This window comes from Telmatherina bonti (assembly GCF_933228915.1).
Source record: "Telmatherina bonti genome assembly, chromosome: 5".
Taxonomy (NCBI): domain Eukaryota; kingdom Metazoa; phylum Chordata; class Actinopteri; order Atheriniformes; family Telmatherinidae; genus Telmatherina; species Telmatherina bonti.
Window position 1 is genome coordinate 36,192,388 of NC_136623.1, and position 12,115 is coordinate 36,204,502.

The window sequence follows — 12,115 nt, forward strand, 5'->3', positions numbered from 1 at the left end:
AGCATTGCTTCTGCCCCACTATTAGAGTGCAGGAAACCCGCAGCATCAGCTTCAAAGCAATGCTAGCTTTAAATTTCAAAGCATCTTGTAACTGTTTCACTGAGCTAAAATATTGCTGTACACTTTGAAACTAGAAACATAAAGTTTGTGTGGAAAAAAGAAGGCCAAGTTTCCCTCTACAAAACTGCTTGACAGTTTACAGTACTATATTTAAAGAGCTGCCAATGTAACAATAGGCTATGCCTGCACAACAAACGAATATAGTTATTGAATATGCACATATTTAAACTGTCAAAATGATCTTTTTGTCGTTCTACAACTGTTTACAAAATAGAGATTCAGCACAAAGACATATTCAGCTGTACAGATCTGAACAGATCTGCGTCTGAATGTTAAGAGTCAAACGCCTTGGTTTAGTATCTCATTTGAAAATAGATCGTTTAGTGAGCTGATTAAATATGGTAGAGGGAGGGGGGACTCCACAAGAGGCCTGGTAATTCCAGCTAACCTCTACACCCCACCCACATGATGAACTCATGAATTGGGTGATAAGAATGTAAGATGATGGCACAAGATTGAAATTGATCTGTCTTTTGTTGATTCTTTTTAAAGGGACATTGTGTAAAATTTCTGTTGTTTACTTGCCAAAATGAATGTCAGCGTTTCTATAAGTGTTATCGTCATCGGTGGACAATGACCTCCGCTAATGATCTAACATGCGCCAATACCCAAAGGATTTTAGATTTGTGTTTACAACCGGTGAGGCAGGTAGGCACGTGCCATGAAAGCCCGCCATCTTGAAACTACAGCCACCAAGGGACAAATAGCACCATTGTCCATTAGGAAGTGTTTTCCCTGCAAGCCAGTCCGCTGGATTCTGGAGGAGAAGCTCAACATGAGAGGCTTACTAAAGAGAGGATCAACATCATTCCAGCCTTCTCCAGGTGGAAGGAGCTCAAAAAGAAGAAAGATTTTTAAGGGACGCTGAAGCTGAAGTTTTTCTTTGATAAATAAGTCAACTGTATGACCTAAATTAGCCTAAAGCTAACTGTTTTCATTGGGTTTTGTAACAGTGTTGCTAGCATCGTTTGTACAAAACGTGTATGTTTACGTGGGGTCTGTAGTTTTCAAAGTTGCGCGGGTTTTTTGTCATATTAAATGTAGCTTACAATGCCTTTTCCGCCCTCTTTTAGTCTGTCTTTACCACCACTAAAAGCCAGCGCATAAACCTCCCCTGTGGAGGAAACGCTCCATGATGTGTGGGATGACATGGTTTTATCAGTGTTGTCGAGGATTTTTGACACACAGCGGCTCCCGTTGCTCCGATAGCTGTTCAGAAATGTCAAGGCGCTAAAACTCATTTGTTTGAATGTGATACATGATTTTAACGCTGGGAGTAATTCTAACATATTTCTTTAAACTGAGCAGAAAGTGGATCTACTTTGGGAGCCTACTCCAGGAAAGGTTTGGTGTGCTGCATGCAATTCCTTAAAGTGTCTCTTTGAAGCACATTTGAGTCTAGTTTATTGTAATACGCAAGGGCAAGAAATAATCAAGCATTTTTCACAAACCCCTAAATTACTTTTGTATTAATCCTCTCAGATCACCATCATTTATATTTATGTGTAGATTTTTAATTTTATAGAAATTACTTGAAGACTTACTAACTCATTTTGTTTTGTTTTCAATTGAAAGGATGTTTGCCAAGTTCAACAAAGCTGAAGCTCTTAAATGCTACTGTATACAGCATTACTTGTTCCACCTCACTTTTCTACTTCAACTATTTGATGTTCATTTTTAGAAAAAATAAAAAGCCTTTTAACGTTGTGGTATTTCATTATGTAATTCGTGGGATAAAAATAGAAAATCAGCAAACCGTATTGGTCATCAGCTGACAGACAAAGACGGAAAAAGGATCAGCATTAGCCTTACAAAAAAATCTGTGTCACTTATGGCTGTTTTGTTTTTTCACCCTTTACTTCCATATTCTCTCTCCCTCTGGTCCAGAGAGGAACATTTGTGATATAAATAATAAAATAAAGAATAAAATTTAGGAATCAAGGGGGGGCTCATACCAAAAGCTCCTCTTAGCAGAGTAAATCTGTGGACACAACACAGCAGCCAGACTATCATTCAGCTGTCATGATGCTTGACAGAACTGGTTAAATAAAGTAAAAAATAACCCACGTCGGCTGATTCCGAGTTATAAACTTTAAAGCTACGGCTTCAGCTGTCAATGATTTTCTCTCAAAGCCACCTTGTGACTTCATCAAATATGAATCAGCCTGTTTTCTGTTTCATTTTACTGTAAAGACCCTGAAGAAGCCGTGTAACACTCAATATTAAGGCAAACCCTACAGCAGACTGACACATGTTTCACTCAGTCAGGAGTGCTTTACCCCACGGCTATTACAGGGAACTGGTGTGTTCCAGCATGCTGGATTACAGAACATTAGAGGCGGAAAAAGAGAGAGCAGCTGCTGATTTCAGGGTCAAAATACAAGTCCCCACTTGTTTCAACACTAACCTTCTGCTGTGAAGAAACGAGCTGGTGTGATGTTTGTACTGAACTCTACATTGTCAATGTAATGTTGTGAAACATACACAGGAAATGTAGTCTTTGGCTTTTCCCAGCTGCCAAAGACTATTAAAGGAAGTAATTCGGACTGTCGGGCTGCTTGGTCTTCTGTTCCACAGACATTTCCCATGGATGCCTACCAACCATCATACTGATTTACTTTGCAATGTGAACATGGAAAATTAGCTAGTTAGTATAAATAAACTTGACAGAGCAGTGTAAGTAAAGTTATAAATGTGATGTTGCAGACCCAAATATGTCAACGTTCACATTGAGCTTGTTGGAGCAGGAAAGGATCGTTCCCTTTGGCTTTTGTCAAGTCAGATCAAATGTATTTAAGTTCAATCTCAGAGCAAATGGTCTTAGCAGCATGTTAAATACGCAAGTCATAAGACAAGCTGAGGGATATGTGATCAGATGAAATAAGGAAATTAATGCTGTGTTTTTGCTAACCTCTGCATCTGAGGCAAGACCAGTGGATTGCTAAGACCAGAGGAGAAAACCTACATTTATGAGCAAGAAAATGCACAAGTTTGAGCGCAGACAGTGTTGTCACTCTGCCTGTGTGTAGACGCTGGCAGCAGCCCTGACAACTTGATTGGTTTAGTTAATGTTCAGAGCTTAATTTATAATCCTATTGACTGCACTAAGAGTCAAAGAGGATGAAGCTTTATGTCATACGTGTTTCAAGTTAAGGTTTTTTCCTTTGTTTTTAAGCAAATATGATGTAAGCAAACATTGGCACCTATTGATGGGGGGTATGGGTGACATACTTACTACTGGAAATAAACAAACTGCTCTTTCTGAGTCTTTACTTTTCAATTATAACATGGAAACCTATTTAATAAGAACTGTTGTTGCTTCAGTTTCTATTATCTTAAAGCAGCAGCTCGACACGAGCATGCTACTTAACGCTTTTCAGGAGCTGAAGAAGAGAAAGAATACAAGGTATGGGAGCCAGAAGATCACGCAGAATATGTGCGTCATAACTGGAAAGGGGAAAAGCATTGGCAAATAATGACAAAGGAATTAATCAGTTCAGATTTAAAATGGGAATAAACCAGCCACTTAGTTCAGAACTAAGTAATTCTGATTTGTCATTTTCTGTTGGAATTGGATGTTTACATAGTCATTCTTAATCTGTGTGTGAAGCAAATTCAACTTTTATTTGGAATTAAAGAGGAATTCAACCTGTCATGTAAATGTGGCCACTGACTTGAAACCATCACACAGTTGCTGCACATCACTATGAGAGTCTTCCACCACATCACCATGAGAATCTGATGTTCCACCACATCTCCATGAGAATCTGATGTTCCACCACATCATGATGAGAATCTGATGTTCCACCTCATCACCATGAGAATCTGATGTTCCACCACATCATGATGAGAATCTGATGTTCCACCTCATCACCATGAGAATCTGATGTTCCATCACATCATGATGAGAATCTGATGTTCCACCACATCACCATGAGAATCTGATGTTCCACCACATCTCCATGAGAATCTGATGTTCCACCACATCATGATGAGAATCTGATGTTCCACCTCATCACCATGAGAATCTGATGTTCCACCACATCACCATGAGAATCTGATGTTCCACCACATCATGATGAGAATCTGATGTTCCACCTCATCACCATGAGAATCTGATGTTCCACCACATCATGATGAGAATCTGATGTTCCACCACATCATGATGAGAATCTGATGTTCCACCTCATCACCATGAGAATCTGATGTTCCACCACATCATGATGAGAATCTGATGTTCCACCACATCATGATGAGAATCTGATGTTCCACCTCATCACCATGAGAATCTGATGTTCCACCACATCATGATGAGAATCTGATGTTCCACCTCATCACCATGAGAATCTGATGTTCCACCACATCATGATGAGAATCTGATGTTCCACCACATCATGATGAGAATCTGATGTTCCACCACATCATGATGAGAATCTGATGTTCCACCACATCTCCATGAGAATCTGATGTTCCACCACATCATGATGAGAATCTGATGTTCCACCTCATCACCATGAGAATCTGATGTTCCACCACATCATGATGAGAATCTGATGTTCCACCTCATCACCATGAGAATCTGATGTTCCACCACATCACCATGAGAATCTGATGTTCCACCACATCATGATGAGAATCTGATGTTCCACCACATCACCATGAGAATCTGATGTTCCACCACATCATGATGAGAATCTGATGTTCCACCTCATCACCATGAGAATCTGATGTTCCACCACATCATGATGAGAATCTGATGTTCCACCTCATCACCATGAGAATCTGATGTTCCACCACATCACCATGAGAATCTGATGTTCCACCACATCATGATGAGAATCTGATGTTCCACCTCATCACCATGAGAATCTGATGTTCCACCACATCATGATGAGAATCTGATGTTCCACCTCATCACCATGAGAATCTGATGTTCCACCACATCATGATGAGAATCTGATGTTCCACCACATCATGATGAGAATCTGATGTTCCACCTCATCACCATGAGAATCTGATGTTCCACCACATCATGATGAGAATCTGATGTTCCACCTCATCACCAAGAGAATCTGATGTTCCACCACATCATGATGAGAATCTGATGTTCCACCACATCATGATGAGAATCTGATGTTCCACCACATCATGATGAGAATCTGATGTTCCACCTCATCACCATGAGAATCTGATGTTCCACCACATCACCATGAGAATCTGATGTTCCACCACATCACCATGAGAATCTGATGTTCCACCTCATCACCATGAGAATCTGATGTTCCACCACATCACCATGAGAATCTGATGTTCTACCTCATCATGATGAGAATCTGATGTTCCACCACATCATGATGAGAATCTGATGTTCCACTTCATCATGATGAGAATCTGATGTTCCACCTCATCATGATGAGAATCTGATGTTCCACCTCATCATGATGAGAATCTGATGTTCCACCTCATCATGATGAGAATCTGATGTTCCACCACATCATGATGAGAATCTGATGTTCCACCACATCATGATGAGAATCTGATGTTCCACCACATCATGATGAGAATCTGATGTTCCACCACATCATGATGAGAATCTGATGTTCCACCACATCATGATGAGAATCTGATGTTCTACCTCATCATGATGAGAATCTGATGTTCCACCACATCATGATGAGAATCTGATGTTCCACTTCATCATGATGAGAATCTGATGTTCAACCTCATCATGATGAGAATCTGATGTTCCACCTCATCATGATGAGAATCTGATGTTCCACCTCATCACCATGAGAATCTGATGTTCCACCACATCATGATGAGAATCTGATGTTCCACCACATCATGATGAGAATCTGATGTTCCACCTCATCATGATGAGAATCTGATGTTCCACCACATCACCATGAGAATCTGATGTTCTACCACATCACCATGAGAATCTGATGTTCCACCTCATCATGATGAGAATCTGATGTTCCACCTCATCATGATGAGAATCTGATGTTCCACCACATCATGATGAGAATCTGATGTTCCACCTCATCATGATGAGAATCTGATGTTCTACCTCATCATGATGAGAATCTGATGTTCCACCACATCACCATGAGAATCTGATGTTCCACCTCATCATGATGAGAATCTGATGTTCCACCACATCACCATGAGAATCTGATGTTCCACCACATCACCATGAGAATCTGATGTTCCACCTCATCATGATGAGAATCTGATGTTCCACCTCATCATGATGATAATCTGATGTTCCACCACATCACCATGAGAATCTGATGTTCCACCTCATCATGATGATAATCTGATGTTCCACCACATCACCATGAGAATCTGATGTTCCACCTCATCATGATGAGAATCTGATGTTCCACCACATCACTATGAGAATCTGATGTTCCACCACATCACCATGAGAATCTGATGTTCCACCACATCACCATGAGAATCTGATGTTCCACCACATCACCATGAGAATCTGATGTTCCACCACATCACCATGAGAATCTGATGTTCCACCACATCATGATGAGAATCTGATGTTCCACCACATCATGATGAGAATCTGATGTTCCACCTCATCATGATGAGAATCTGATGTTCCACCACATCATGATGAGAATCTAATGTTCCACCTCATCATGATGAGAATCTGATGTTCCACCTCATCATGATGAGAATCTGATGTTCCACCACATCATGATGAGAATCTGATGTTCTACCTCATCATGATGAGAATCTGATGTTCTACCTCATCACCATGAGAATCTGATGTTCCACCACATCACCATGAGAATCTGATGTTCCACCACATCACCATGAGAATCTGATGTTCCACCTCATCATGATGAGAATCTGATGTTCCACCTCATCATGATGAGAATCTGATGTTCCACCTCATCATGATGAAAATCTGATGTTCCACCACATCATGATGAGAATCTGATGTTCCACCTCATCATGATGAGAATCTGATGTTCCACCACATCATGATGAGAATCTGATGTTCCACCTCATCATGATGAGAATCTGATGTTCCACCACATCATGATGAGAATCTAATGTTCCACCTCATCATGATGAGAATCTGATGTTCCACCTCATCATGATGAGAATCTAATGTTCTACCTCATCATGATGAGAATCTGATGTTCCACCACATCATGATGAGAATCTGATGTTCTACCTCATCATGATGAGAATCTGATGTTCCACCTCATCATGATGATAATCTGATGTTCCACCACATCACCATGAGAATCTGATGTTCCACCACATCACCATGAGAATCTGATGTTCCACCTCATCATGATGAGAATCTGATGTTCCACCTCATCATGATGAGAATCTAATGTTCCACCTCATCATGATGAGAATCTGATGTTCCACCTCATCATGATGAGAATCTGATGTTCCACCACATCATGATGAGAATCTGATGTTCTACCTCATCATGATGAGAATCTGATGTTCTACCTCATCACCATGAGAATCTGATGTTCCACCACATCACCATGAGAATTTGATGTTCCACCACATCACCATGAGAATCTGATGTTCCACCTCATCATGATGAGAATCTGATGTTCCACCTCATCATGATGAGAATCTGATGTTCCACCTCATCATGATGAAAATCTGATGTTCCACCACATCATGATGAGAATCTGATGTTCCACCTCATCATGATGAGAATCTGATGTTCCACCACATCATGATGAGAATCTGATGTTCCACCTCATCATGATGAGAATCTAATGTTCCACCACATCATGATGAGAATCTGATGTTCCACCTCATCATGATGAGAATCTGATGTTCCACCTCATCATGATGAGAATCTGATGTTCTACCTCATCATGATGAGAATCTGATGTTCCACCACATCATGATGAGAATCTGATGTTCTACCTCATCATGATGAGAATCTGATGTTCCACCTCATCATGATGATAATCTGATGTTCCACCACATCACCATGAGAATCTGATGTTCCACCACATCACCATGAGAATCTGATGTTCCACCTCATCATGATGAGAATCTGATGTTCCACCTCATCATGATGAGAATCTGATGTTCCACCTCATCATGATGAAAATCTGATGTTCCACCACATCATGATGAGAATCTGATGTTCCATCACATCATGATGAGAATCTGATGTTCCACCTCATCACCATGAGAATCTGATGTTCCACCACATCATGATGAGAATCTGATGTTCCACCTCATCACCATGAGAATCTGATGTTCCACCTCATGATGAGAATCTGATGTTCCACCACATCACCATGAGAATCTGATGTTCCACCACATCATGATGAGAATCTGATGTTCCACCTCATCACCATGAGAATCTGATGTTCCACCACATCATGATGAGAATCTGATGTTCCACCTCATCATGATGAGAATCTGATGTTCCACCACATCATGATGAGAATCTGATGTTCTACCTCATCATGATGAGAATCTGATGTTCCACCACATCATGATGAGAATCTAATGTTCCACCTCATCATGATGAGAATCTGATGTTCCACCTCATCATGATGAGAATCTGATGTTCCACCACATCATGATGAGAATCTGATGTTCTTCCTCATCATGATGAGAATCTGATGTTCTACCTCATCACCATGAGAATCTGATGTTCCACCACATCACCATGAGAATCTGATGTTCCACCACATCACCATGAGAATCTGATGTTCCACCACATCACCATGAGAATCTGATGTTCCACCTCATCATGATGAGAATCTGATGTTCCACCTCATCATGATGAGAATCTGATGTTCCACCTCATCATGATGAGAATCTGATGTTCCACCACATCATGATGAGAATCTGATGTTCTACCTCATCATGATGAGAATCTGATGTTCTACCTCATCACCATGAGAATCTGATGTTCCACCACATCACCATGAGAATCTGATGTTCCACCACATCACCATGAGAATCTGATGTTCCACCACATCACCATGAGAATCTGATGTTCCACCTCATCATGATGAGAATCTGATGTTCCACCTCATCATGATGAGAATCTGATGTTCCACCTCATCATGATGAAAATCTGATGTTCCACCACATCATGATGAGAATCTGATGTTCCACCTCATCATGATGAGAATCTGATGTTCCACCACATCATGATGAGAATCTGATGTTCCACCTCATCATGATGAGAATCTGATGTTCCACCACATCATGATGAGAATCTAATGTTCCACCTCATCATGATGAGAATCTGATGTTCCACCTCATCATGATGAGAATCTAATGTTCTACCTCATGATGAGAATCTGATGTTCCACCACATCATGATGAGAATCTGATGTTCTACCTCATCATGATGAGAATCTGATGTTCCACCTCATCATGATGATAATCTGATGTTCCACCACATCACCATGAGAATCTGATGTTCCACCACATCACCATGAGAATCTGATGTTCCACCTCATCATGATGAGAATCTGATGTTCCACCTCATCATGATGAGAATCTAATGTTCCACCTCATCATGATGAGAATCTGATGTTCCACCTCATCATGATGAGAATCTGATGTTCCACCACATCATGATGAGAATCTGATGTTCTACCTCATCATGATGAGAATCTGATGTTCTACCTCATCACCATGAGAATCTGATGTTCCACCACATCACCATGAGAATCTGATGTTCCACCACATCACCATGAGAATCTGATGTTCCACCTCATCATGATGAGAATCTGATGTTCCACCTCATCATGATGAGAATCTGATGTTCCACCTCATCATGATGAAAATCTGATGTTCCACCTCATCATGATGAGAATCTGATGTTCCACCTCATCATGATGAGAATCTGATGTTCTACCTCATCATGATGAGAATCTGATGTTCCACCACATCATGATGAGAATCTGATGTTCTACCTCATCATGATGAGAATCTGATGTTCCACCTCATCATGATGATAATCTGATGTTCCACCACATCACCATGAGAATCTGATGTTCCACCACATCACCATGAGAATCTGATGTTCCACCTCATCATGATGAGAATCTGATGTTCCACCTCATCATGATGAGAATCTGATGTTCCACCTCATCATGATGAAAATCTGATGTTCCACCACATCATGATGAGAATCTGATGTTCCACCACATCACCATGAGAATCTGATGTTCCACCACATCACCATGAGAATCTGATGTTCCACCACATCACCATGAGAATCTGATGTTCCACCTCATCATGATGAGAATCTGATGTTCCACCTCATCATGATGAGAATCTGATGTTCCACCTCATCATGATGAAAATCTGATGTTCCACCACATCATGATGAGAATCTGATGTTCCACCTCATCATGATGAGAATCTGATGTTCCACCACATCATGATGAGAATCTGATGTTCCACCTCATCATGATGAGAATCTAATGTTCCACCACATCATGATGAGAATCTGATGTTCCACCTCATCATGATGAGAATCTGATGTTCCACCTCATCATGATGAGAATCTGATGTTCTACCTCATCATGATGAGAATCTGATGTTCCACCACATCATGATGAGAATCTGATGTTCTACCTCATCATGATGAGAATCTGATGTTCCACCTCATCATGATGATAATCTGATGTTCCACCACATCACCATGAGAATCTGATGTTCCACCACATCACCATGAGAATCTGATGTTCCACCTCATCATGATGAGAATCTGATGTTCCACCTCATCATGATGAGAATCTGATGTTCCACCTCATCATGATGAAAATCTGATGTTCCACCACATCATGATGAGAATCTGATGTTCCATCACATCATGATGAGAATCTGATGTTCCACCTCATCACCATGAGAATCTGATGTTCCACCACATCATGATGAGAATCTGATGTTCCACCTCATCACCATGAGAATCTGATGTTCCACCTCATGATGAGAATCTGATGTTCCACCACATCACCATGAGAATCTGATGTTCCACCACATCATGATGAGAATCTGATGTTCCACCTCATCACCATGAGAATCTGATGTTCCACCACATCATGATGAGAATCTGATGTTCCACCTCATCATGATGAGAATCTGATGTTCCACCACATCATGATGAGAATCTGATGTTCCACCACATCACCATGAGAATCTGATGTTCCACCACATCACCATGAGAATCTGATGTTCCACCACATCACCATGAGAATCTGATGTTCCACCTCATCATGATGAGAATCTGATGTTCCACCTCATCATGATGAGAATCTGATGTTCCACCTCATCATGATGAAAATCTGATGTTCCACCACATCATGATGAGAATCTGATGTTCCACCTCATCATGATGAGAATCTGATGTTCCACCACATCATGATGAGAATCTGATGTTCCACCTCATCATGATGAGAATCTAATGTTCCACCACATCATGATGAGAATCTGATGTTCCACCTCATCATGATGAGAATCTGATGTTCCACCTCATCATGATGAGAATCTGATGTTCTACCTCATCATGATGAGAATCTGATGTTCCACCACATCATGATGAGAATCTGATGTTCCACCTCATCATGATGAGAATCTGATGTTCCACCTCATCATGATGATAATCTGATGTTCCACCACATCACCATGAGAATCTGATGTTCCACCACATCACCATGAGAATCTGATGTTCCACCTCATCATGATGAGAATCTGATGTTCCACCTCATCATGATGAGAATCTGATGTTCCACCTCATCATGATGAAAATCTGATGTTCCACCACATCATGATGAGAATCTGATGTTCCATCACATCATGATGAGAATCTGATGTTCCACCTCATCACCATGAGAATCTGATGTTCCACCACATCATGATGAGAATCTGATGTTCCACCTCATCACCATGAGAATCTGATGTTCCACCTCATGATGAGAATCTGATGTTCCACCACATCACCATGAGAATCTGA

General features: G+C 40.8%; 1 protein-coding gene across 1 annotated transcript in view; it reads left to right on the top strand.

The window, feature by feature from the left end:
* The window catches only part of snrka (SNF related kinase a), a 38,506-nt gene that overhangs the window by 16,041 nt on the left and 10,350 nt on the right, over window positions 1-12,115 (top strand). The gene's annotated exons all lie outside the window — the stretch shown is intronic.